The 7,067-nt window shown below is 56.3% G+C and overlaps 1 non-coding gene across 1 annotated transcript; it reads right to left on the reverse strand.

The window, feature by feature from the left end:
• Positions 1-4,736: 4,736 nt before the first annotated feature.
• TRNAC-GCA lies at positions 4,737-4,808 on the reverse strand. Its single transcript has one exon. It is a non-coding gene; the product is annotated as a tRNA-Cys (tRNA).
• Between the last annotated feature and the right edge of the window lie 2,259 nt (positions 4,809-7,067).

The raw sequence follows: 7,067 nt of genomic DNA on the forward strand, positions 1-7,067 counted from the left end.
TCACACATAAATTAAACAAATTTCATGCAGAAGAGAAACTAGTCATGTAAATGAAGGCCAGAAACAATACAGAAAACCTGCTACTGTCGCTCTCTTAGCAGTCCTAGCCCCAGCCTGCTCCTCCATCCGGCGCCCTGAGGCCTTATTCTTTTTTTCATTAACTATCAAATATAGGAGAAAACACAGTTATACAAAGCAAAACAAAATCACAAACAGAAATGTCATTGGAAATACAGAAATAAAAAAGGAAAATGCAATCCCCATCACTTTATCGTGTCGGGGCCATTCCTGTATCGAGAGCACCCGCTAAGGGCCCTGCGTGCTTACAAGAAACCTGGAGGAACTCATACCACAGCCTGAACATGAAACTCAACTGCTCCCAGGTGCTGCAGTAAAACCCTTTCCCTGCTGTGACGTTGCACTCCATAGGATTTTATGAAAATATGCTAATGAGTGTGAATATAATGTAACTGGACTATGCTTCATACAAAAGGTGTCTTGTAAGGTATCTTATTATCTACTGTGTGTGTTCATCCTATTTGTATGAACCGATCATTCCTGTATCTGAAACTAGAAATATGGACTATAACTCTGAGGTCCTGTTGTAATGATGCAAAGTGTGGGCCATTAATAGTGGTTTGGACTCTTGATGGCTCCCATTAACCAGGACAATAGACTGGAGATGGCTCCGTCCTGCACCATCCGTGAGTCAGGCCAGGAAGAATGAAGGCTTGGGGGGGGGTCTCACAGAACATGTGACCATGTCACCTGGTACAGGAATCCATCTTAAACCTGGGGCTTTTCCCCAGGAGAGAGACAAAAGATTCCTGCCTTGTACCAAAGCTGTATAAGGGGGTGGAACAGAAGAAAGGTGGCTGCAGTCATGAGACATCCCCTAGCTATCACTTGAGCTGGAACACGGACTATACCAGGTGAAAAGATTGGGCCCAGACTCCTGCCACCACTGCCAGCAGCACCAGGGGACTAAGGCACTTTCCTGCCCGCCCTCGCTCCATGTGGCACACCACTCCCGGAAACGGCTGGCACATCCCTGCAGCCCCTGGCGTGGGGTGGGGTCTCTACGCGCTGCTCCCTCCCTGAGTGCCAACTCTGTCAACTGTGGCAATGGGAGTTGCGGGGTTGGAGTCTGTGGGCAGCGGTGCGCAGAGACACCCGTGGCCCTCCCGCTTAGGGGCTGCTGCCAAAGGGGGATGGGGTGCGGGTTGCTTTTGGGAGGTGCCTGAGGTAAATGCTGCACCCCTCACCATCTCCTGCACCCCCAACCCCCTGCCCCAACCCAGACCCCAAACCTGCACCCAAACATTCTCCAGGACCCTGCCCATTGCACACCCTCCTGCACCCCAACCCCCTGACTGAGCTCAGACCCTGCACCCAAACTCTCTCCCAGAGCCCAGCCCCTCTCCCTCCCTCACCCAAACTCCCCCCCCCAGAGCTTTAGGCAAGTGTGTGTGGGGTGTGGGGCAGGACTTAGTCCCATTCTGGGCACCACCAAAAATTATACAAACCTGCCTCCCGTGTCCAGTCCAACCTTCTGCTGATGCACCTCAGCCCACACCCCTGCAGGGTTTGAAGCTTCCATTGCTTAAATTCAAGGACACTGAGGGATTTCAGCTCCCCTTTGCCCACAGGGAACCTTCACCCCACTCCCAGCCAGGTTCTTGTCCATGGGATCACTGTAGGGGGCCTGGGTCCCGCTGGGTCTTTTCTCTCTCTGTGACAGGCCCGGGTGCAATACCTGGGGCATCTGAGCACCCAGGACCTTCTGTGGGGCTGCCATTCCCCTTCCCCTTCTGTGGTCTCATCAGTCATTGACTCCAGCCTTTTTTCTACCCATCGTCAGCACCATCCCAAGCCAGCTGCACTCGCCTCAAAAAGACAAAGAGCCCTGTGGCACCTTACAGAGTAACAGACATATTGGAGCATAAGCTTTCGCGGGTGAATCCCCACTTCATCAGATGAATGTCGTGGAAATTTCTAGGGGCAGGTATAAATATGCAGGTAAGAATCAGTCTAGAGATAACAACGTTAGTTCAAAGAAAGAACAGGAGTATTTGTGGCACCTTTAGAGACTTACACATTTATTTGAGCATTAGTTCAATCAGGGAGGATGAGGGGTGAGGGGTGAGGATGAGGTATGAACACCAAGGGAGGAGAAACTGCTTTTGTAGTTGGCTAGCCAGTCACAGAATTCCCACTACATTCATCTGACGAAGTGGGGAGTCACCCAGTGATGAGCTGCCAAAATGTTAACAACCGATTCCCTCCTCCTGCCAAAATGTTAACAACCGGTTCCCTCCCTCCCCCCCCCTGGGAGGGGGGTCGTGCCCCATCCAACCCCTCATGTTCCTTGACAGCCCCCCCGACCTATGCCCTATCCACCCCCTTCCCTGTCCGCCCCTGCCACCCCATCCAACCCCTTCTCTCATTCCTGATGGCACCCCGGGACCCCTACCCCCTCCAATCACCCCGTCTCTCTGTCCCCTGACTGTCCCTGGAATCCCTACCTCTAACTGCCCCCCTCCACCCCATCCAACCCCTGCTCCTTCCTGACTGCCCCTGGGGACCCTTGCCACCATTCAATCCCCCTGTTCCCTGCCCTTTGACCGCTCTGACACTAATCACCCCCCCCAACTCCCCTGCCCTCTTCCCACACCGGCTCCCTGCTACCTAACCGTGCTGCCTGGAGCTGGGGGCCCAGCTGGCCTGGGGCTGGGATCGGAGCCACCCAGCCGACATCGACATCGGGGCGGACTCCGGGCCAGCAACCCCGCCGCCCGGGGACCGGACGGAGAGCGGACCCGGGCCAGCAACCCCGCCGCCCGGGAGCGGACCCGGCCAGCAACCCCGCCGCCAGGGAGCGGACCCGGGCCAGCAACCCCGCCGCCGGGGTCCAGTCCCCGGGCCAGCAACCCCGCCGCCTGGGGACCGGACCCGGGAGCGGACCCCGGGCCAGCAACCCCGCCGCCGGGGGAGCGGACCCCGGGCCAGCAACCCCGCCGCCCGGGAGCGGACCCCGGGCCAGCAACCCGCCGCCCGGGCCTGGCGGCCCGGCCGCCGGGACCGACCAGACCCTGGGCCAGAAACTGCGCCGCTGCCGGCCCGGCCCGGCCCGCCGGGACCGACCGGACCCGGGCCAGCAACCCCACCGCCGGGCCCGGATGCCGGGGACCGGACACCGGGCCAGCAACCCCACCGCCGGGCCCAGAGGCTGGGGACCAGACCCCGGGCCAGCAACCCCGCCGCCCGGCCCGGACCCCGGGGGCCGAACAGGAGCCACACCGCGCTGCCCTGCCCAGCGAGGTCGCAGCTGGACCTGGGGGGCCAGGAGCCACGCTGCGCCGCCTGGCCCCAGGGACCAAGGTCCGGCCCCAACCTCGCTGGGCAGCACGGCGCCTGGAGCCCTCCACCCGCTGGCGCCCCCGCCCCCGCTGAAACTTACCTGCTGGAAGCCTCTGCTTTCTTCTCAGCCCTCCCAGGCTTCCCGCGCAAACAGCTGATTGGCGGGAAGCTGGGGAGGGGAGGAGAAGCCGGAGAAGCTTCAGAAGAGGAGGCGGAGTGAGGTGAGCTGGGGCGGGTGAAGGGTAGGGAGCTACTAGAGCTTTAGTTAAATTTAAAAGCCCTTTTGGAACTAGTTGTTCCTCCAGGAACAACCGGTTCTAAAGGGGGCTTCTAAATTTAACAACCGGTTCGCGCGATCCAGTGCGAACCGGCTGCAGCTCACCCCTGGATTCACCCAAGAAAGCTTATGCTCCTGTACGTCTGTTAGTCTATAAGGTGCCACAGGACTCTGTCGCTTTTTACAGATCCAGACTAACACAGCTGCCCCTGTGATACTCAAAAAGACAGTGTCCCCTGTTGGGTGTACATCACTGATTTCTCTCCTCCCTGAGCACTGACTGCCCCTGTGTTTCCTTGCCTCTCAGTCTGTGCAGATGGGACCTTTCCCTCCAGTGCTGGAGGATTTGCCCTTCTCATCTACCCTTGTCCCAAGCAGCACAGCAGGTGGGAATCTTAAATGTACTGAGGTGACTTAGGCGCAGAACCCCCCCAACCTTGCATGCACTTGGCACTTGGTCCTCACTCAGCAGGATTAAAACTCCTGCAGGGCCACATTCCAGCTGGGCATGAGCAAAGCAGCAGAGCGAAAAAAAGAGATAGAGCCCAGGACTTCATACATGAAAATGAACTAGCAGCACATGACCTCTGAACAGCTGCCATTCGAATGTATCTGAAAGTTACAAGGAACAACAATCTGTGTTAAAGGAAGGCTGCCATTTATTAGAGCCCCAGTTGATGCCGTGTGCACAAAGAGAGGATTGAATGTGTAACAGGGAGTTTGGTAAATCTTGGTTATTTTATTTTTGCAACAGGCTCCTGTTCACCTCCAGTAGAGTTTTCAGTCCCAATGGCAACTTACTTACCAAATGTAATACAGACTAGTCCATGCCTCCCAAGTGGATGTGGTTCTTGTTCTTCTGCACATTGTAGCCCATGGAGGCCAAGGACCTGCAAATGTGTCTTCATGTGCCTTTGTTTAGTTGATGAAAACAAACCTAGACACTTAGAGGATTGGAACTGATTTCAGCTGGGGGACATGTTTGGGAGGTTTTTATGCATTTGCACAGGAAAACATTGAGTGTGTCCATTCATTTCAGGGATCCCTATTTAGTGGAGCTCCTGAAAATAGAATTATTTTACTGAAGTAACAAGTTTGGAAGGAGCACTTGGATTTGAACCAAGGACCACTTGATCTGCAGTCAAACACTCTACCACTGAGTTATACCCCCAGGACATTTGTGTTGGCAAGTCCGTGATCTTAAGGATTTTGAAGGACGGGCTCTGCCTCAGAGAGCTCCTTTTCTATTCCCAGACCACAAGGGTTTTAAAAATGGGGTTTGATTAAACTTTATATACACATGTAGACACCACAGCTTGCACACCCACCAACATAGCTTCCCCCACTGACATAGCTACCACCTCTCAGGGAGATGGGTTAACTGCACGGACGGGACAGCTCTCTCCCCTCCGCTTAGAGCAGCTTCATTATTTATGAATAGGTGGGAAATAACCTCCTGAATGGACAGGAACCAATGTAGCCTGCAGGGCCCCCAGGAGAATACAGGATTCTATAGTATTGCAACTTTTTTTTATGGAAGGGGCCCCTGAAATTGTTTTGCCCCAGGACCCCTGAATCCTGTGGGCGGCCCCTGCCCAGACCGCGGTGCTGTCCCCCCACTCCACCCCCTTCCCTCGTTCTCCGCCCTCCGAGGCCCCATCTGTGCTCCGCCCTCACTCCCCCTTCGCCACTCCCCCCCCCGGCTCAGTGGCTGAGGCCTGCTGGTCCCCCTTTCGCTCGCCCCTCTCCTCCCCCAGGGCCTCCTCGCGCCTCTCCACCCCCTACCCCAACCTCTGCCTGCTGCCCACCCCTCTGCCCTCCCCTGAGACCTGCCCTGCCCATCACCCACCCCTCTCTGCCCCTCCTGAGACCCACCCTGCCCATCGCCCCCCCCACTCTGCCCCTCCTGAGACCCACCCTGTCCACCTCTTTCTTTGGTCATCTGTTGTTATTCCTTGAAACATCAAGGATGGAATAAAAAGCGAGTTTACTCCAGGGTGAGGAAAGAAAGGAGCCACCAACCCTCTGGCAAAGCTCAGTGCCCCAGAGAAACCCTGCCCCCTGCTATCGCAATCACTGATGTACTGGGGATATGAAGGGAAAGGGACTGTCTGAATGATCAAGGCAGGAAATGGACAACAAGCTACAGCAAAGTCATTAGCCACAAACACACTCTCCTCGTGCTCCAGCCGGAAGGGAAAGGAGCAGGAATTCTTGCAGTTCAGCCATGGACACACTTACACAAGGGCACAGCAGTGTGTGTGTTGTGGAAGCTGGTTTCAGGAAACAACTGGAATTGATCACTCAGTGAGAACAGAACTAGAGTGCAGTGAGAGCCACATATCCAGCAAGTAGTTGTGGCTGAGTGGTTAAGGCAATGGACTAGAAATTCTTTGGCGTCTCCCTGTGCAGGTTCAAATCCTGCCGACTGTAGAGGAAGTTGTGGTTCTTCAGTTTCAATAGAGCTGGGTCTTGTCTCACTCTTAAGCTATGTCTGCATGAAAGAGTAATGTGGCTTTAACTAAAGTGTTTTAATTGAACAGCTGTTGCATGTCCAGCCTATGCCCCTGTGTCACCAGAGCACATCCATGCTAGCATCTCTTGGATTGCCACAGAGAGCAGTGCATTGTGGGTAGCTATCCCACTGTGCAGCAGGGTGCTTTGGGAAGGGTTTGCAATGCCTCACAGGCTGGTACAGCATCACATGATGCAGGTTTCTCTATCTCATTGGTCCATGGGCACCCTACTAGATTGCCAGCTGCTTTTCAACTGCAGTGTGGGGTAGAGACATACGCGGAGAGTTCCATACCTATAGGGTGCTGGGGCACCAGCAATATGCAGAACCAGGGACCCAGCTCCAGCAATATGTGGAGCCAGGTGCCCCCCACGCCTCCCCCGAGTGTTCTGCGGCCCCGGGCTCTGCCCCTGCTCTGCTCGTCTTTCCTGGGCCCAGGAGCAGAGAATCACTGATTGTCTCTTCCCTGAGCAGCTCCATGTTGCCTCCCAGCAACTGATGCCGCATGGTGTTAGTGCCCCATGGCCGGGACAGACTGACTGAGCCTGCCCTGCCCCCTGAAACCCTTTTCCGGCAGGACCCTCAAGCAGCACAGAGGGGGGGGGCTCTGCCCACAGTCACCACTCCTGCCCCATCCCTCACCCCCAGTGACGCCACAGTGACAGTGTGCTGCTGGGGGGCAGGAAAGGGGGCTCCTCCCCCAGAGCTTGCTGCTGCCTGCAGGGAAAGGGCTGGGGGGTGTCCTCTCTGGCCCCTCTCCCAGAGCAGCCGGCCTGCACCCCAAACTCATCCCCAGCTCTGCCCCACCCCAGAGCCCCCCCACCGCACCCTCAACCCTCTACCCTAGTCCTGAGCCCCTCCAGCCCCCCAAACACCTTATCCCCAGTCCCAGCCAGAGCCCCCATCCCGCCGCAC

This window comes from Mauremys reevesii, linkage group 12 (assembly GCF_016161935.1).
Source record: "Mauremys reevesii isolate NIE-2019 linkage group 12, ASM1616193v1, whole genome shotgun sequence".
Lineage (NCBI taxonomy): Eukaryota > Metazoa > Chordata > Testudines > Geoemydidae > Mauremys > Mauremys reevesii.